The sequence below is a fragment of the Bos indicus genome, chromosome 15, assembly GCF_029378745.1.
Source record: "Bos indicus isolate NIAB-ARS_2022 breed Sahiwal x Tharparkar chromosome 15, NIAB-ARS_B.indTharparkar_mat_pri_1.0, whole genome shotgun sequence".
NCBI lineage: Eukaryota > Metazoa > Chordata > Mammalia > Artiodactyla > Bovidae > Bos > Bos indicus.
Genome location: NC_091774.1, coordinates 39,776,151 through 39,797,303, shown reverse-complemented (window position 1 = coordinate 39,797,303; position 21,153 = coordinate 39,776,151). Strand labels below are relative to the sequence as shown.

Genomic DNA, 21,153 nt, shown 5'->3' with positions numbered 1-21,153 from the left:
TGCTTTCTGCTTCTTAAATAATCAAAACAAATCATCTCAAGCTAAGGAAAAAAAGCTATAGGTAGATAATAGGGTTACTTTCCTAAGAAACTAATTTGGCTTATGGTAATTTATCACTATGTATGGAAAGAAAATTTAATCCCCCAGAATGTGCAAATGGAGAAACGGAGAAAAGAGGATTGTGTCTAGCCAAAAACCACAATTTCGCTTGGTTTAGAAAGAATGTCGTGTTACCTATTCTTCACCAGAAGAGAAACAAGCAACAAGTCTCTGCAGTCAGACCTGGAAAGTATTGTTTTGAGAAAATGGAAAGGAGATCTCAGACATGCTTGGGCAAGATTATCATTCCACTGCCTTTTAATTACAATTATTATACTAAAAATAGTTGCATTGTATTTCATTCACTCATCATTGTTCAATAGCCCCATTTGTGGAATATGAAAATATGTCATGCCTTGCAAATGAAGACAGCTGGATGCCCAAAACCTGGTCTGAAGTATTAAGTAGACTGAAAGTCTTAACATATTCTTTTTTTCTAGTATAGCAAAATTGTTGTTTATTAGATATATCCTTAGTTCCTAGGACTAGGCAGGGATGCTGGTGGGAATGTGATTTTAAAAGGTAGGTTGCCTCTTTACCCCATGGGGGCCTGGTATGCAATGGCTGCAGACAGTATGTAGTGTGTATGCAATAGTGTAATGCAAGCAGCCTATTGCTTGTATGAGTTGCCCTAAGGAACCTTGGAGACAGCCCTTTCCAGTGGATATTCATGTCTGGCATGCTGTCCCTAGTCTAGGCTCCAGACAGATATGCGCAGTACATTTGGAAAGCCCCAGGGCACAGTGGCCAGGGTCCACATTGGCAGAGTCGTAATGTCCATTGGCACCAAGTTGCAGAACAAGGAGCAGGTGACTGAGGCCCTGTGCAGGCCAAGTTCAAGTTCCCTGGCTGCCAGAAATCCACATTTCCAAGAAGTGTGGTTTTACTAAGTTTAACGTGGATGAATTTGAAAACTTGGGGGCAGAAAAGTAGCTTATGCCAGATGGAGAGCTGTAGGGTCAAATACATCCCCAGTTGTGCCCTGCATTCATAAAAGCCTTAATGCCATCCCCTGCTTACTCCCATCCACCAATAAATACTACTTTCCTGTCTACAATAAAATGAAAGTCTACTTTTTCTTACATTAAAGCTTTATGGGGAGGAAGACTTTGAAGTTTTTATTTTAACACTGAATTTCCATTTGGTAGGTGGAAAGAAAAAAAAGGGGGAGGTTGCCAACTATTTAAGCCTCACCTACTTGGAAAGGTTAACTCATAAACACTGTAATGAACCAGGATTTGAGGCCAACCATCCAAGGTGCCAATATGGCATTCTGTGACGGGAGAAAAGGATAGAGGAGTAAAAGAGGCAGGGATCATATGAGAACACCTAGCAATCTAGTCACCTAATCACCTTCATTTTCTCAAACCTGCTGTTCCCAAGAAGCAGGAAGTCAGTGAGAAAAAAATATACTTCCCTCATCTGGGTCCATACTGGGACCCCCAGTTAAGGCAGTGACATGGTGTGGGATACGGGGTTCTGTTATTACACTGTGGTGGTTCCTTAGCTCCGAATGTTCTTGGGCAGCAAAGTGTCTTCCCCAGAAGCAGGGCTTTAAGTTGGAGAATATCTGAAAATAAAAACAGCACTAAGCACTACTAGTACACTGTTTAAGTTGTTTTGAATTCATCTTGGAACTAGAAATTCACAACGCGGCTCTTGGTATTTCTCAGCTGATTTATGTTGAGACAAAAAGGGGTTTCAAGGCCAAGGAGCAGAGCACCTTGGAATTTTCCAGGGATCCCAGCCCAGTACGGCAAGTTATCTCAAAGGCTGTCCAATTTGAAGGTGGATAACTGGTGACTTTAACTAAGGAGACAAAACCAGAATAACATGAAGTGGTGCCAGAGAACACATAAAGTGTTCTGGGGCACTTGGCTCTCCTAGTTTCATATTAAAATTATTTTGATTATTATAAACAACTTTGCAGAAAATTTACCCATAGCCTCTGCAATAAAATTAGATTTATCTCTATGAATATTTACAACTTTGTCCATATGTATACATAACTTTACTAACTTTTATTCACTCTATATGATGGGGTTTTATTTTGGATGTGGCATTATTTTATATTTTTCTTTGACTTTTTCTGTATAGTTCTGCTCTAATATTTTATTTAACATATTAAAGGATGACATAATATCATAACCAGTTGATAAAACAAATTATTTTTCTCAAAGGTGAATCAAACTTCTTACTCCTTATTGTCAGACTCTCTGACCATAAAACTCCAAAGCAAACCCCTCCCCTAAAAAAACCTGTTTCTACTATAGCTTTTGGAAAAGCTTGTTGTTTGTTTCTATTTATATCCAATGAAATACTTTATGAGAACATATTGTCAACTCACTCTTAGGTAATAAACCATAAAAATTTGATAGTGGCACATCTGAAAATGACAAATAATAGGAACAACGCAAATGATTAAAGGGAAAATTAAAGATAATTTATTTGTTTATAATGCAGTGGATTTTGCTGAAGTCTGATATAACCACGCTAAAAGCAAAACGGCCCGATTGCTCTGCTCTCTGGAATCTCATTCATTCATTCACTCATTCAACTGATATTTATATACCTACTATATGCTAGAGTTTCTTTTAAGTGTGGGAGCCACAGCAGTAAAAATACCCCTTCTCTCACATATCATTGAGGTAGCATGCAATATATAAATGAATACATAACAAAACGTCAGATAGTAAAAAGTATTTGAAGAAAAGCCAAGAAGGGAAGAGGCCTGGAAAGTGATGAGATTGGGAGAAATGAGGAGGGTGGTCTGGGGAGTTTTTGGATGAGGGAGGAATTGAAGGGAACAATTGAATCCCACGTGTTTCTGTGGGAGGAGGTGTTGTATACCCGTGGAGGAAGAGCAGTACTCTTTCACGTCTCTTCATTGTTTTTTATTTACTCATCCAAACAATATTTAATTTTGTGAAGGTACTATTTTGATAACTGTGGGAGATAGGAGAGAACCACAGAGGTGTGGTATCTGCCTCACAGAGTTTATGGGAAGACAAGACATCACAAGTGCACTAATGTTTTGAGAGAGGAAGCACAGGGGGTGCTTTTTATTCCTTGGAGGTCAGAGAAGGCTTTCCCGAGGAAGTGACCTTCAAACTGGAGCAGCAGGCATGAGCCAGCTTAGCATGAACAGAGGCACCGAGAGTGAGGGAAATTTACAAGCAGAGAAGTCAGTGTACAACCTTGTTTTGCCAATCTCTCAAAGTCTAAGAAATAACATCATTTTTATTTCCATATTTCCTTGCCTCCCTCTGGCAGATGTACAAATGCACAAAGAAACGATTTGGCAGCAGATAAAGAAAAAGACTCAGCATGGGGGCAAAAATAATAATACAACTGAAACTAAATGACTCTATTGATATTCAAGATTTGAATATCTTTATTTACAGTATGTTTTATTGTCAATCAATCCTTTTGATAGCTGGAGTGCCCTTTGAAACATAGGATTGGGGTAATAAATTTTCCAAAGACTTCTTATCAAGCTATCATCATTTCCTGTTTTGTTTTAATTGGACTGTATATAAATTTTCTTGTATCTTTAACATAAGACTTATGACAGAGAGAGAAATAGTCACTGGAGGGGAAAAAAAAACCCAAAACCTGACAAGAAAATATATGTGGTGCTCATTGTCTATACCAACTGATTCTTTGAACCCCGTGGGGTAATGATGTAGGGTAGGGAAGCTGTGGGCCCATTCCATAAACCTATACTCTACAAAAACTATTAATAATAGAAGAAATTGGGGACAATGTGACGGTTTTGCCTGTTGGTGTATGGTGACTCCATACCATGAAATAGCCCGTAGCCATTAGGTGTCATGTTGTAGAATAAGGCTTAATGACATGGCTGAATGTTCACAATAGGTTCCTTTTATTTTTTAATGTTTTTGGCCGCACCATGAGGCTTGTGGGATCTTAGTTCCCTGACCAGGGATGGAACCAGCGCCCCCTACATTGGAAGTGCGAGTCTTAACCACTGGACTGCCAGGGAAGTCCCACAACAGGTTAATTTTAAAAAGAAGGATACCAAACAAAATTTCAGTGTGATAAAAGTTAGATTATAACATAACATAGTTATAAAGAAAACTCAACAAGGAAAATACATCAATATTTTAATGGGGGTTATATATGCTTAGTGAGATTATACATTTTTTTCTTCTTAATGTTTATTAATTTTTTTGTCACAAAAACGTATTAGTTTTATAATCAGGGGGAGAAAAGCAATGGATATTCTTTTTCTTTGTTCTTGTTTCTTTCTTTGTTTTTTAATTGTAAAGAGAAAGGAAAGATTTGAGTGGCAATCATTCATTTAATGCACACACATCTGTGTGCAAAATCAAACTTTTCCTTAGGCAGGTTTAGAATCAGTAGCTTTCCTATGAATGGAGTAAAGGACCCAAAGTTACTGCATAGAATCCAAATAGGCTTTGTTGCCTGGGATAGTGCTTGGTAATTATTTTTTTTCCCACATTTTTTTCATTGAAGTATAGTTGATTTACAACGTTGAGCCAATCTCCACTGTATAGCAAAGTGATTCAGTTATACACATACACACATTCTAAGGAGATTACTGACTTTTAAAGAAACAAAAAGAGAGGGTGAGCCAAAAAAAATGACAGCTTTATAAGCAATAATGCTTTAAAAAGAGTATTTTTTCTATTACAAATGACAGGTTTAAATAATACCCCCAGAAGTATCACTTACGACTCACTGTCCTAACTTCTGACCTTTTAACTGGAATATGTACGGTGCATTATTTATTTATTTGCTGTTGGCCACGCTGAGTCTTGTTGCTTTGTGCGGGCTCTCTGTAGTTCCCAGCAATCAGGGGCTGCTTTCTAGTTGTGGTGTATGGGCTTCTCATCGCTGTGGCTGCTCTTGCTGTGGAACACAGGCTCTAGGCACTTGGGCTTCAGTGATTTCGGCACACAGACTCAGTAGATGTAACCCGTGGGCTCTAAAATGTAGGCTCAGTAGTTGTGGTGCATGGGCTTAGTTGCTCCTCAGCATGTGGAAGCTTCCCAGGCCAGGGATCGAACCCATGTCGCCTGCATTGGCAGATTCTTATCCACCATGCCACCAGGGAAATCCTGATGTATTCTTAATAGTGTGTTCTTGGCTTGTTTGCTGGTTGTCCCATTTCTTTTGCCCATGATGTATGTGGGTGTGTATGGGGGTCTACAGGTGTGCACATACATTTATATAATCAGCCTTTATTTTTATGGTCTCTGAATTTTGTGTAAAGCTTAGAAAGGCCTTTCAAGTTTAAAAATTTTACTCACATTTTCTTCTAATGTTTTTTAATAGATTGCACTTCTTACATTCAAATCCTAAATAATGGTTGGTTATATTTTGTTGTAAAGATTAGGGTAGAGAACAAGCTTTATGTGTTTCAACATGGCTAGCTAGTTGTTTTAATAGCATTTATTGAAAAATCCATCTTTTTTTCCTGATAATTTAAAAGTCACCTTTAAATTATACTCAGTTTTCACGTCCATTGGGTCTACTTCTGGATGCCTTTTCATTCACTTCTTGGTTTGTTTCTAAACCAATTCCAGGTTACTCTAATCGGCACACTTTGCAGTGTGCTTTGATAATGTGTTAAGTCAAATTCCTCCCAATCTATCCCCTCTTTTCTTTCTCAAAAGCATATTGTAATCTCGTTTAAGTTAATGTACTACTTAAAAGGCTTGACTTAACACTTCACGTTGCTTTACTAACTAGAAACTTTCTTTTTCTTTTTTTTAATTTGGAGCATTAATTTTAGTGATGCTCACTTTAGCAAAGCAGGGCAAAACCTATGCCAGTTTTATAAAGACAGTGTCTATTTGTTCTTCAGGGCTTCTGTTGGAGAAGCAGTGTGGTTACTGGTGCTTTAGCTCCCTCTAGCAAACACCCCTCAGCCAAATGGAAAAGCCCCTTGACATCTGATCACCAACATCTCTGAAATCTTGGCCATGTCTGCAAACAAGATCTAATCTAAAGCCTAATTACACAGTCTAGGACACATTCCAAATAAGGTATTACTGCTTTCCCATTCTGAGCTGCTAGGGCTATCTTATTCAAAAAAGAGTCAAGGAAGGTCATTAAAGAAAATTAGCTGAAATTATTATAAACACTGGTTAACTCATCAATGCCTGATCGTTTCAAGTTCCCATTTTTGTACACCCAGATATGTCCACCTTGGTTTAAAAAAATCAAAGTGCACCTACACGTATCATCATAAACCACTCTCAACTGGATCAGCTGCTGTGATAGATGATTCTTTTCCTAATTTCCCCTTAAATGACAAATGTCTTCAAAAAGTGATCTGTACTCACTGGTGACATGTTGTCTTCACTGATTTTTTCTATGCTCGATTTTCCCAATATCCTACATTGATCTGGCTCTAGAAGCAGTTTCAGGAAAACAGCTTTTTTTACAGTCAAATTTCTTTGTTGTTGTAACAAAACCTTTTGCTCAAGTATAAATTCCCCTTATCTTGTTTCTACACCTGTTGAGATTTTCTTCCAGTTTTTCAAATCCAGCTTTTCACTTTCTTGCTTCTCCTTCTTTTTCTGTTATTACTCTGTATTTTCTCCTGTTCTGATTCTTCTCTCACTTCAGTAGGCATCTTTGGGGACTGTTGCTCAGCCCATGCCCCACTTTGACAATCTCTCCTATTTCTTTCTCTCTCTCTCTCAGGGGTTGAGAGCATCCATGAAGGACCATGTACAAATGGGGTGCAGTAAAGAGCTACAGAAAAAGAGAATCATCAGGCAGATAGAGCAAAAGACCAGTCCAGGGGCCACATGACCCCAGAGGAGAAAAGGGGAACTGCTTCACGCCTAACTGCTACATCCTAGTTCTAATCCTCTATAAGGATATGCTGTGCTTCTTACTCTAGGATTTTATGAGCTACCATTTTCTCCTCCAGAGAAATCTCCCTCTTTGGACTAAGTTAACTGAGAGGCTTCTGTTTCTTGCATTCCCTAAGTCTGAGATGACATCCCCATCTCTAAGGCATACTCCTGTGCATTCTCCTTTCTTCTACATGAAACCCTAATCATTTGGAAATTAAAAAAAAATGCTCACCGCCTTTGAATTGGTGACTCTTGAACTTATGTCTCTAAAGTATGAAGTTTCTTTGTTTTCCAAAGGAATCATCAAAAGGAAGAGGTAATTTACTGAAGTACTTAAGAGTGTGAGCTCTGGAGTCAGACTGTCTAAATAGCCTGATATCTTCAGTTTCCCCATCTGTAAAATGGGAATAATAGAAGTAAGTGCCTTATAGGAATTTGTGAAAATTGAGGTAATGCAATAAGGCTCTTAGAAGAGTACTGGACTCACTGCAAACCTGCAGTAAATATTGTTGTCATGCTACCATTTATAGCAACACATTTCTGCTGGGCTTTCCACAAGAATTTTAACATGTCCATCTCAGGATTTCTCAACTTCTTTCCAAAGACAGCAGACTGCATAACTTCCTGGTCCTGTCATTAGCGTCTCCATTCAATCCAACAGTACTGGAATTTGACCTCAGGTCTGTTTGACTTCAGAGCCTGTGCTTACTCCATTAAATCAGTCATTCCCAAATTTGACTACATCTCCAATCCCAAAGATATTTAACAGAATCTTCTAGATTGGGGCTTGAGATTTTGTATTAAAAAAAAAAAAACAACTTCAGTTAATTCTAGTGGATCTGATCATTGAATCAGAGTTTGGGGGATTATTTTGGATTGTGCTACTTTGTTTTCACCATCTATAAAATGGATGCAGTAAATATCTATTTCATAGAATTTTAATTTAATACACATTGACTCTTTACTGCGTTCCAGGCATTGAGCCAGGGGCTTTCTGTCCATTATCTCACTTATCTCTCACAATGATCTTGTGAAGTAGATATGGGGCTTCTCTGCTGGTTTAGATGATAAAGAATACCTGCTATGTGGGAGACCTGGGTTTAATCCCTGGGTTGGGAAGATCCGCTGGAGAAGGGAATGGCTACCCACTCCAGTATTCTTGCCTGGAAAATTCCATGGACAGAGGAGCCTGGTGGGCTGTAGTCCATGGGGTCACAAAGAGTTGGACACAACTGAGTGACTAATATTTCTACTATTCCTATATGGGATACAAAAGAGGTTTAAGTTACTGGATAGAAGTTGTCTACCTAGCAAGTGTGGAGAGCTAGCATATTAATCGCTGGGGCCAATGTGATATGAAGATTATATTAAATAATGTGTGGATCCAGTTCTTACTTGGACACTTTCTGTGACAAGAAACTCAACTTATTGGGGCAGAAGAAGCTCTAGTTGTTAGAAAATTGAGTCATTCTAGAATTTCCACCCATAGGTCCCCCTTTGACCTTGTGGGGTCCTTAAAATTAAGTCCAATTTCTCTTCCATTTGACAGCTCTTCAAATGTGTGAAGACAGTTATCTTGTATCCCTGGGGCAAAACCTTCTGCTTCCTTTAATCCTTCCTCCTATGACAGAGTTCCCAGCCTTGTTACATCCTGGTCCCTCTCCTGGGCATGTAGAGGGTTTTTATTTGCCAGGCCTTCGTTGGAGATGATACTCTACATGTATAATGACCACCCCTGGGCAGCACTGTAACCCCATCTTGCTTTAAATGTCAGGCTTCTATGGATCCACCTACTGTATGACCTTGGGTCAGCTGGTTAAACTCTGAGTTTCAGTTTCCTCATTAGTAAAGTGGGATTGTCCGGATTAAGAGGGAGGATACAGGGAAAGTGCTTAGCATACAGTAGATGCTGCACAAATGTCTATACCTCCGCTCTTCCTTCAGGCAGACGGGTTCATTAATCAGCATCTTTAGGTAACGGTTACTTAACAAGTTTCTTATCCAACTAATTACATTAGAATCTAGATTTATAGTTCCTCATCTTGTCCACAATATCTTGTTAAGTACGTTGCTAAAATCCCACTTACATAGTGTGGTCACCTCATGAAATCAGGGCAGAGACAAAGTAAACAGCAATCAAATTCCACGTGCAGGTAAACTTCAGAATAGTAAGCTAGTGATGAAGTTGGTTAACCTTGCAAATGGTCACCATTCAGGCCACAAGCATGTACTGGACAACCACTATGTACCTGGTAGTGAACTGAGGACAGGCTACCGTTTTACAATATTTAAAATGCAGTTTCTGTGTTCAATGAACAAGGCTAGAAATCTAGTGTCTTGGAGAGTAGTCTGGGTCACAAGATTGAGCTAAGTGATTAGATCAATTTGTTCCCATATCCAGTCAACAAACATGCTAGGAATCAGGCACTGCCCCTATCCCTCCATCTCACTCCCAGCTAGGTGCTAAAGGTGAGGGGGTGAGTATAACAACAAAAAAGACGAGGTCCTTTCATTTAGGGAGTTTAACATCTAAAAGGGTAGGGAGCTCTTTGTGTTAAAGGCCCTCTGTTAAGTGCTTGAGATGCAAAAATAAGATTCTTCCTCCTCTCAGTACTCAAGTTGTATCTTGTTATGAAACGTTTATTTTCTGCAAGTATTTGTTTCCTTCCGTCTCACTCCTTGGACAGCTTTTCTACGGTAGAAACAGAGCCACTGGGAAGTTGTATGCCACACAGTAGTGCGGCCACTGAAAGGAAAAGCACTGGAATCGCTCCAGGCTAGAGTTTTCTCTTTTGAACAGGAAAGACAGCTCCAATCGGATGCTTGGAGGTCAGGACGAACGAAAAGAACGTAAGAACACTTGAATTGAAAAACCTTCTAGAAATACCAAGTATTTCTTCTCTCGTTTGGACTTTGGCAAACCAGGATGTTTTGGGAAGGATCTGGCACTCTGTGTTCCTAAAACTGGTTTCCTAGATGGAGTTGGAGGTAGGGGAACGAGGAAATGTTTCTTTAGTCAGGATACCCCGAGTGAAAAAAGGGTAAGGAGGAGGAGTGAGAGCCGTGACCCAGAAGCAAGTCAGGAACCTAGAGAAGGACATCTCAAGCGACTGCAAAGAGTGCGGCGTCTGGACCCGCAGTGGCCAAGGCTAACGGGAGACCAGGGGAAAGAGAGAGGACAGGGGCGAGGAAATCCAGGGAAAACGCATCGATTGGTCCTCTCCTTGGGGCGTGTGCTTCTGTGCGCCAAGCGATTGGTGGCGGGAAAGTAGCAGGTAAACCGGCCCTCGCCGCCTCGCCATTGGTCAGCGGCCTCTCTTGCTGCCACACAACTGGCTATCAGGCCGCCAAGCCGCGCGGGGATTGGCCGGGGGCGGTCGCCGAGACCGGCTCTCTTCGGGCTCTAGGATTGGCTGGAGGGAAGAGGCAGGTATCCGGGCTCCGCGACTCCTCCATTGGTGGGCGGGGAAGGGGGGTTGGGCACAGCGATTGGTGGGCGGGGGGCCGGGCCTGGGCCGGCGGGGAGCGGATTGGTCGGAAAGTAGGTTAGTGGTGCGACATTTAGGGAAGGCAGAAAGTAGGTCAGGGACGGAGGTGCCTGTTTACCCGCGCCGGACTCACCGCCGCCGCCGCCGCGGGATCCGAGTGGGGGCGCGGGCGCGGGCGCTCCCGGCGAGCCACGGTGAGTGTCGGGCTGGCCGCAGCCAGCGGTGCGGCCGCGGGCACCCCGTCGGGGCCGTTAGCACCCTGGCAGGCTCAAAGCCCCCGCCGCCGCCCGGGGCGCAGCCCGGCCGCCGGGGAGCCCTGCCCGACGTGCCCGCTGCCGGCCTTAAAGGGCCCGTGCCCGCTCCCTGCCCCCACCCGGGCCGCGGGGAGGCTGCGCCCCTTAAAGGCGCCGCACTCGTCCGCCCCCATCCTCCCTCGCGGGGGCTGGCGCTGAGGACTAGAACGGACAGAGGTGCCGCAGGCACCCTTAAAGGGACCGGGAAAGAGTCCGCGGAAATACCCATCTCCCCTCCGCGGGCATAGCTACCTGAAGTCGGGGTGGGGGGGCGGTGGTGGTGGTGGTGGCAGGAGCAGCCAGCTGCCTCTTAAAGGGACAGCTCCACCCTTTGGGATCAGTGACCCGACTAAGGGCTAGTCCTAGGATGTATCCCCGGAAGGTTCAGGGACCCCCGAGGGGACCATCCTTGACGGCTGCACTCCAAGGGCGTTGGGTTAGAGATGCGGCTTCTGCCCTTCCTCCCTCTCCCCTCTACTTTCCTTTCGGGAGCCTGCAGGGCTGGATAGAGGCGGGGAGGGCGTCTCCGCCGGGCTTGGGGAGTCCGAGCCACCCCCTACCCCTTTGGCCCTTTCGCGGGTGCTGGGGCTGCACCTGGGTATTCCCGGCCCGGGGATGCGGCCGACCCCAGCATGCGAACTTCGGTCCGGCCTGCGCCGTCTGGGTCCTGGGCAGCCCGGGGAGGATCCCCGTGGGTCTGCGAGCAGGTGCTCCACGACAGGGGGAATGTCACCCGGCGCCCAGGTGTGGGCCCGCCGGCCGCCCTGGAGTCCTGGAGACCCGCGGAGGGCGCAGCGAGGCTGGCTTTAGCACCGGATTTGACAGATGTCAAAGAAAAAGCTTCCCGCTCGAGATTGTCGGGCGTTGAAAGCCTAGAGAGCTCTCGTTTGCTCGGAGGAATAAGTGGAAGAATAGAAATTAATGCCGATCTTGTGGGGCTCGAGTCAGTCACCCCGAGGGGTCGTGGGACCCGGCTGCAGAGCCGAGGGCAGACGCGGGGAAAGGGAAGGCTCTACTGGCCATAGGCGTCTGTTGTTAAGTTGGTGCTGGCCGGTGGAGTACCAGGCTGTGCCCCTCACCTCACGTTTCTCAATCCCCTGTTCCCTCCCCTGCTTTGGCCCATTCCGATCACCTAGCTCTGTTTTGTCTCTTTTCGCGGTTGTGGTCTCCTCTCCCTGCTTGCGTAGCTACTCCTCGGCAAGGAATTATTAGCCAAGTTTTATCACTTAGCTTCCAGAAACAAGATTCAAAGAAGCATTTCTTGACTGTACGTGTATTTCCAGGATCTTCGTTTTATTAAAAAAAAAAAAAAAATCTATAAAAGCTGCCCATTAGCTGCATCTAGTTTCCCACAACGCTTGCTTGTCATTTGTCCTTGTGACATTCGCCGCTGTTCCCTCTTTTAATCTATTTTTATGTGACAACTATTATTTTAATTCTTCTTGTCCCATTGATATCAGGATCTGTCGATTTGGGTTGGTAGAGTTTTTAATTAATGTGCTGGTTGAATCATGAGCTTAAAATAATCTTTGCTGCTCCAGAGCAGTTTTGAATAATCTCATGCTCTCCGTGCTTGCAAGACTTAAAAAAAGAAAAAAAAAATCACTGCTGTTAATTTCGATTTCCATATCAATGAAACTCCAAAATGTTTTCTTAATGCAAAGTTCAGCCTTTCACTCCATGATCTATTACTGAGTTCACTTTATTGCTAAGTCTTTAAAACATTTTGTTGAACATACCTGGAAGGCTTTAAAATTTCCCGGGCAGGATTTGAAATTGCCTGTATATCTAAAGCTGAATCTGTAGATGTATTTTTTGTTTTGATTGTAGATGTAGCTGGTGAATAATATAAATAGGTTAAAACTATAGTTAAATGTATACCTTATTCCAACCCCTAAGGTTTAGAAAGAGGGAGAGAGAAAAGAACAGGGGTGGTGGAAGTGTGCTAGCCTGAGAGTTAGAATCACCTGGTTCCAGCCCAGACTTGGGTTTTCATGGCTGTGCCACTTGGGGCAAGTCACAGAACCCTTCTGGGTTCTACTTGCCTCAGATGGAAAGTAAGGCAGGAGAACGAGGTGATCTCAACAGTTCCTTCTGCTCTAAAGTTCTGTGCTTCTCTAAATATTTAATATGGCTGAATTTCAGGTTGGTATTTACCTGCTGGAACCTCCAGAATATCTGAGCTGACATCCTATTTTCATAGGAAACTTAAACAGATCAACAGATGGTGTTTTAAAGAATCCATTTCAAATGATTTATAAAATGATGACTATTCAGGAGTTTGTCAGCTATTTGCAGAAGAGGTTTGCCTACCAAAGAGAGGAAAAGGAAGTGGCCCTACTTTCAGATTTATCACTTCATACCAATGATCTATATGCCATTTATATATACTAAACAAGGGACACGCACTGTAGAAAGACTCGTTAACAAAATGCATATGAATATGTAAAAGCTAAATATTCAGTATCTCTCTTTGGTATAAGGGCTGCCTTCCTTTTGTGGGCTTTCTTCTATTTGTGATTCTGTCGTCGACTCTCATGGTGGTTGGAGAAAGTCAAATATTAAGGGAACATTTTCTGTCCCAAATGATATTACAATCACAGGCAGTGATTTGAATTAACATCATGGTAGCAAATGAAGGGAAGTAATTGTTTACTTCCTTTTTAAACCTTGAGGTTTAATCGAAAGCCTGGAAATGCAGGCATGTCACTCTTCTCCAGTCTTTTCTCTCCTCATTACCGCTTCATCATAACACTCAGATTTACTCCTAACATCCACCCTGGCTTTCCTCCTCCTCTCTCTAAACAAGACCTGCTCTGACTTAAGCTCCCTCAGCTTCTCTTCCTTTCTGCTCAAAATGTCTTGTCTCTTTCCCTCATCTTTCCTCCTCACCTCTTAGTTTGGCAAAAGCAAGTGAATTTCTTTCCTGTTCCCTCTTGGAGCCTCTGGCAGGACCTAGGACTTGGGTTGGGTGGTGTGTCTTGGACAAGTGCTGGATTCCTCTGACCGCAGGCTCCACCTCGGTGGTGTAGTGACGGTGCCTGCCCCTTGGAGTCCCTAGATCAGGGGAGATGATAACGTGTAAGATGCCAGGGACGCAGGAAGCCCTCCCTCAGTGCCTGCTGCACTCCCTTCCCAGCACTGCCAGGGTGCTGTCACTAGAATTTCCTTCGTGCTTCTTTCTCTCAGCCTCCTCACCAACCCCAGAAAAGCCCTTGTCTTGACTGATGAGGGAAGGATGGAAGAGGAAGAAACAGGCCTACTGTGGGCCGCTGTGCAGCAGGCAGCTTTCACAGGTGTGCATTTGTGCTCCTGGGTCCCTCTGTCTCTCTCTCCCCTCCCTGCCCAGCAGCTGCTCCCAGGGCTGTGAACATTGACCCCCTCAACTTTCTCATCTGCTCCATCCTCAGCTCCTGCCCTCTGGCTTCTTTCTCTACTGTCCTTCTTATTTATTCTCAAATATCTCCAAAAACTTTTAAGTCTGGAATCCAGGCGCCCATTCTTAGTCCTCAGTTGTTGATCTTGGCCCTTTTGCAGCTTTTACCCACATGTCTTTTCTTCCTTCCTGAAATCCCCTTCTCAGCCTCTGGGTTTTCTTCTTACACACCCTAAAGGTAGGTGTCTGTCCAGGTCTCTGCTCTTCACACTGTCTTTGTTGGCTTGGGTCCTGTTTCTTGTCCTGATGTGTCTCTCCTGCTTCAGCTGCTAGCAGGTCCATCGTGGATATTAATTGCAGCCTGTTGCCAGCATTGGTGGCCTTGGCATAACAGGTTGCAAACAACTTGCAAACATGGTCTCATTCATCCTCAGGATAGCTGTACTCCTTCATCATCAGGCTGTCCTGAAAGGGACTTTGGTTGGGTGGCTAAAAGTGCAGACTTTGGAGCCAGATTTTATATCCTTTCTGGTTTTATGACTTGTGGTCAAGTTGCTTTGCTCTCTGTTTTGGTGTCCTCATCAGTAAGATGGGAATTACTGTAGTCCTTGGGCTTCCCTGGTGGCTCAGCTGAGAGAGTCTGCCTGCAGTGCTGAAGACCCAGGTCCAATCCCTGGGTCAGGAAGATCCCCTCCTGAAGGAAATGGTCACCCATTCCAGTATTCCTGCCTGGAAAATCCCATGGACAGAGGAGCCTGGCAGTCCATGGGGTCGCAAAGAGTCGGACACTACTGAGACTTCACTTTCACTTTCTAGTCCTTACCTCAGAGTGCAGTATGGATTCAATGAGTTAAAGAATGAAAAATACATAAAGCACTTCCTGAATCATAGTGAGCATTCATGGATATTAGCTATCAGTTTTGCTGCTCCTTCTTCCCTTTCCATACCCAGCCCACCTGGCCGTGAGCACGGGACTGTCAGCTCCCTGGACCAGCCTTTGGCCTGTTCTGTGCCTCAACCTTCCCTCATCCAAATCCTCCTCCTTTTTAAGCTCCAGCTCAGATGCTTAGTCCTCCTGGAGCTATGCTTCATTTTGTTTTTCCTCCTCTCTTGCTGGGCAGCAGTGTCTCCCCAGCCCTTGACCTAGCTAGCACTAATTATTTTAGGTACTGCTGCATCCCATATCGTGTTGGGCTGCCTCTGGGAATATCTTACCTGCAGGTTCCAGGCCAGTCACTTTTGGGGCACTAATCTTGGTTTCCCCAAATTAGAGGCACAGGGAGCTTCAGGACATATTTGTCCAATCCCAGTGAATGATCTTGAGGAGGAGGAGGAGATGGGGTGGGGTAGGCACTCCGGGACTACGCACAGGAGGGAAGGAGGTCCACCTGTGGAGAGGTGGGCTGTGAGATGAGGGAGTGAAACGGGCACGAGTAGACGTGGCCATGAGTAATTAAGTCCAAGTGGAAGGAAGGATTGAGTTGGGGACCTACAGTTGTGGAGATGAAATTGAATAAGCTTTAGTCATCTTTGCTTCAGGAGAACGTGGAGTGCTGGCATATGATGGGAAATGATTTTTACATTAGTACATGCTGTCCTTTTAAATAGGATAAACTCATGTTTAGCCAGCCTGGTTAAAGAAGGGGATGGATGGTCTGTCTAATTTAATATTCTGGTTAATACTCTACCCATTAGATTTTGTACATATGCTAAGTAAAACATTTACAAGTGTTTATGTGTTCAACTGCTGTTTGAAATGTGTGACCTGGGCAAATTAGTTAGCTTCTTTGAGTCTGATTTACCTCATTTGCAAAATAGAAATAATAATAAGGATGATAACGGCAGCTAATGTTTATTGAACATTCTCTGAGTGCCAGCAGATATGTTAGTCACCTTATGTTTATTAACTTGTTCAATCCTCGTAATAACCCCATGAGGTAGGTAGAGCGATTATCCTTATTTTACAAGTGAGGTGGTTTTGTGCACTGCCCAGCTGGGATGGGGCCGGGCTGGATTTGTGGCAGGGGGAGGGGGAGGGACAGTCTGCTCTCTAAACGCGGTGGTGGATGCCTTCTGGGACGAACCTTAGGATTTGATCAGTGTCAAGCCAAGCAGGCCCTCGATGATTGGTAACCGGTCTTATTGTTGATGGTCTTTCTTGGTGGCTCACATGGTAAAGAATCTGCTGGCAAGGTAGGAGACCTGGGTTTGATCCCTGGGTCGGGAAGATCCCCTAGAGGAGAGTATGGCAACCCACTCCAGTATTCTTGCCTGGGAAATCCCATGGACAGAAGAGCCCAGCAGGCTACAGTCTGTGGGACTGTAAAGAGTCAAACATGACAGAGCAACTAACACTTTCACTTTTCACTTTCACTTCTTGTTGACAAACGTGGCACGTGCCTCCTTTTAAACAGGACTGGAGTCCTCTGAGGTAGGGCACAAGGGGTGCACATTTGGATATTACCCGAGGGGCACTTACAGGGGCTTGTGGGCGTGCTCCTTACGTTCTGTTGTGCATTTCTGTGTCTCCTGCTTCCCCCCTGCCTGTCTGTGGCATTGCCCTGACATGGGCCTTACGTGGTTCAGTCAGCCCCTCCTCAGGCAGCTTGTGAGAAATGAACAGAACTCATTACCCACTGCCCCCTGACGTGGCCATCACTGGGAGGAGAACTTTTGTAAAGTCTCTCACCTTCCCCTCCTCTTCCCAGCGCCTTACCCCAAAGACAGATGTCCACAGCCTTAATGTGTACGTATATATAGATAGATTTCTTTAATGCCAGTTGTTCCCCGAATACATTTAGATAGTAAGGAAAATGTTGTTTTATGTCAAGAACCTGTTACATAAAAATGTGTTATATAATGTTCAAATATATACTGCACAGTGAAGTTATATACTACTTTTTTCCCCAAAGAATAAAAAGACAGTAAACACAGGCTTACTGAAGGTAATTAATCTCAGATGTGAAAGGCATGGAAAGACATGCCCTGCCCTCAGAGTTATCATTTTGAACCTCTGTTCCCCTTCTTGAATGCTCCAAGTATAGACAGGACGTTTGGGAACTTGACCCAAATCTGCCATGGAATGCTACTGGGAAATACTCTGGAAGTTGTCTGTTTCTTTTTTTTTTAAACTGGGGGAGTGCTCCTTGCTCACTTGCATCTCTCTGATGTCTAAGCAGAGGGGAGGGGTTCTTTTTGTCCCCCTCCTGTTCAGACCATCAAGGTCATCCTCTAACCAATTTTCTGCTCTACTCTCTGCTTCCTTCAGTTCCTCCCACATGATGTATCCAACTTTGCCTCCCAAGAGCAGCCCTGCTGCCAGTGGCCTGTGGTCGACACCCCTGTGTCCGGTTCTCCAGGCTCTGCAGAGTCTGCCCGTGCTCCCCCTCACCAGCCCCGCCCCTCATCCTCCACCTCCACTCCCGCCCGAGCAGGTTGCCAATTCAGTTCTGCTTGTCCCTGCCCAGGCCACCCTGTGCCCTACTCTCTCCTGCTGTCTGTCTTCTCTTGGATTCTCCCTTGACTAGAGAGGCCTCTCTTCTCTACCCCAGCTTGCCTTGACTCTCTCTTCTTTGTGAAGCCTCCTCTGATGATATTTGTCGCATTTGCTCTTTCTTTCTTTTTTACTTTTGATTGCCAGCCATTCATTCAGAAGCATTAGTACTACATAATTAGCATATTGATCATATCACTTTCAATCAGGATGGCCAGTGCTCTCATTTTTTAGTTGTTTCATGAATAATCATCTTGTCCTTACTTCCCCACCCTGCACCTATACTCACTCATGCAGTGAAGTTTCTTGGATGCCTACCATGTGCATAGCAATGTTTCAGGCATAGAAGATAAAGCAGTGAACAAAACAGAATCCTAGGGGGAGGAGACAGATCGAAAATACCTAAGCATGTTACCTCCTTGTAGTGATAGATGCTGGGTAAGCAACCACAGAGGGTAAAACAGCAGTGATGATGAAGAAGCTTGCTGTAGCTGGGTCCTTGGGTGAAGAGGTGACGTTAGAGCTCAGCTGAAGGAAGATATGGGTAAAGTATCTCAAGAAGAGGGAACAACCAGTACCAAGGCCCTGAGATTAGAAGCAGCTTGATTGTTTTTGAGGAAAGTACAGGCCAGTGAAACTGGATGATGAATTCCTTGAGGATAGATGTTTTGTCCTCCCTCTAATCCTCAGCCCAGGCTTCCCTGGTGGTTCAGTGGTAAAGAATCCGTCTGCCAATGCAGGAGGTGCAGGTTCGATCCCTGGGTTGGAAAGATCCCCTGGAGAAGAAAATGGCAGCCCGCTCCAGTATTTTTGCCTGGAGAATTCCATAGACAGAAGAGCCTGGTGGGCTGCAACCCATGGGGTAGCAAAGAGCTGGACACGACTTATTAACTAAACAACAACCACAGCAGTCCTTAGCCCAGTGCTAAAAGGCCCTGTAAATACTTGCATTCACAATGGGAGCATTTGCCCTTGGTTATACATTGTATAAATAGCAGTTGACCGTATTCTGTTCAGAGGCTTTTAATAAAACATTATATTGCATGCATGTAAACAAATTAAGGGTTTGATGAATTTTCTCATAAATATACTCTTAGCATTTATCACTGTTAACTGTTTTAATTACATCTAGTGCAGAGCTTCAGACTTCAGAACTCTGTTTTACATGCATAGCCATCTTAAAAACAGGTTTTATTCCAAAAGTTCATTTATAAGGCAGTTGATGGAAACTTGGGATAAATTTTTCTGTGGAAAAAAGTGAACTAAATGGTGGTTTAGTTCCCAAGCAAGCCCATAAAAGCCTTTTAATGCTGATTCTATAATAACTGAAACCATACTATTTAGTGCTAAAGCATTATCAGCATTAATTAAGCCTTCCAAAGCCAGACCCCCATTTATATAGCATTAAAGGTCATTTACTCTTAGCATTCATGCGACTCATTGAACTCAGTCACTTCTCCTACAATTTTTCTAGTCTGAAAAGCTTTATAAAAGGGCTTTTTTTGTGTTTTTTTTGTTTGTTTGTTTTTTTACTTTTGTGCCTTTAGGATTTCATTTCTTGTGTTATAAATGAGACAGTGGTGTGAGAAATGGGAAACTGTGGGCTGGAAGTTGGGAGAGACCTGGGCTCCAGTCTCGGCCCAACAACTGGCTTCCTGAGTGAAGTTGCCCTCAGTGAACTTTGATTTCTCAGGTCTTGGCTATAAAATCCTGTTTTCTCAATGTAACAGGAAAACATACATACACTGCATTGTTCACACCTGCCCTCGAATAGCGACCTCCAGTTTCTTATTGAAGAATCAAGTGGAATACAAAATAATGAGGAACTCAATAAGTTCCCATGCGTAGTGCTCAACAGTTATTGCCTTCAGTATGAACCTTGACTTTGATCTGCTCTCTCTCCTGACCAGTTGAAAGAAATTCTGTCCTAGAACTTTCAGTCCAGATAAGATTCCTGTGTTCCTGGTCGACTTATCTTCCCTATAATTATGTAAATCGTTTTTTCTTTTTAACTCTTAGGGATAAAAATGGTGACTCTGGTTTGTTGCTTTTGAAATAGACTTACAAGTGCCCTTAGGGAATGGAACGAGTTTGCAGGAGAGAGCAGAGCTGAAGGAGTGTGGGATCAAAAACAATTTTAAATGTTAAATGCAAAGCTATTTTCAGTATCTTGCTGGAAGAAAAAAAATTTTTTTCAAGGCTTCAGATGATAGAAGAGGTTTCTGCTCTGAAGGAGAAGAGCCTCAGGTTTTACCATGGTGAAAACTACCCAGTTCTTTACCTGCCACCCCTCCCTTCCTCCTCTCCCACCTCTAAGTCTTGTTTTTGGCCTCAAGAGCGGTATTTGCTATTTGAGAGGTTTGATATTTAAGCAAATGCTAGTGTGAGGGCTCATCTGGGACCTAGGGTATAAGAGGCTTAGAGTTCAGCTATCTTAGGGTGCAGAGGGCTATATGATGAGCTTCCCCAGTAGATTCTGGAACGAGGGGAGCCTCATTGGCAGTGACAGTGCACTTTGAGCACTGCGTCTGCTTGGTTACTTGTGAATGGTATGTTCCATTTTTTTCTTTTTCCCTTGCTTGAAGGCATAGCAAGAGGAGTTGGTGCAAGAAGTTATTGCTCTGTGTGGATTTCACTTAGGAGCTAGAGGGTAGTGTTATACCCAGCCTTCCTCCTTGAATCCTGGAATACTGGCAGGAATTTTGTCTGTTTTGTTCTCTGCTGTATCCCCAGGCCTCTAAGAAAGTGTCTGCATAGAGTAACCACTCGATAAATAGCTGCTGATTGAGTGAGTTCAGCTTGGGAAAACCTCAACTTTCCCACCTTGTCTGATAGTATAGGCTTATGTGCTTGGTCTTGCCAGGTACTTTGGATTTAGATTTCCCTTTCCTTTTGCCATCTGTATTTTTCTTATTCTTCAGGGTGGCCAGATATCAGTATCTTTTATTGATGATCAGGACTTACCTGGCCGTGGTTGTCCCTGCCCTGCTGATGTTCATCTTTACGTTATCTTTAATTGGCTCCAAAGTACAGAAAATCAATAGCTGAGCCACATCAACTAAAGAAAACTTCCTGTGTATTTCTTTGGGTGTAGTACTATACATTTCTTTATTCAATTGAGAGATATCTGAAGGGCCATATACCAGGCACAATGCTAGACCCAGAGGAAGAACAGAAATAGTTATGGCCAAGGAGCCTGCAGTTTTATCTGCATATAGAGGATAATCCAAGGCCACATACAATGCCAATATAGATGATCTGTAATTGCTACAGGATTTCAGAGACTAGAAAGCTCTTTTTGAGTTGCTGTGGTAGGGAGGAAGCTTTGTGGAAGTGATCAAATCCAGACTTTTAAGGATGTGTAGAATTGAGATTCACAGAAAAGCGTAGCACAGGTGTTTCCAGGGACTAGGTAGGTGGGAACATAGCATATCAAAAGCACCGAGGTAGGGATGACCAGTTTGTATTCACGGACACAGACTTGCGTGGAATAGAGGGTTTTTCATTTCAGACGACAATAATTACTAACACATCGAGAGTTCTTATG

At 43.7% G+C, this 21,153-nt stretch overlaps 1 protein-coding gene and 1 pseudogene across 12 annotated transcripts in view; both read left to right on the top strand.

The window, feature by feature from the left end:
* Positions 1-606: 606 nt before the first annotated feature.
* Positions 607-752, top strand: LOC139176209 (small nucleolar RNA SNORA70; annotated as a pseudogene).
* A 9,736-nt stretch (positions 753-10,488) lies between these two features.
* Positions 10,489-21,153, top strand: part of BMAL1 (basic helix-loop-helix ARNT like 1) — a 108,041-nt gene continuing 97,376 nt past the window's right edge. For 8 of the 12 annotated variants that reach the window (XM_070803645.1, XM_019975114.2, XM_019975110.2 and 5 more), the window contains exon 1: positions 10,489-10,638. The gene's annotated coding sequence lies outside the window, so the exon portion shown is untranslated. The remainder of the gene's footprint in view (positions 10,639-21,153) is intronic. The other 4 variants (XM_019975111.2, XM_070803640.1, XM_070803647.1 and 1 more) reach the window with 3 other exon arrangements.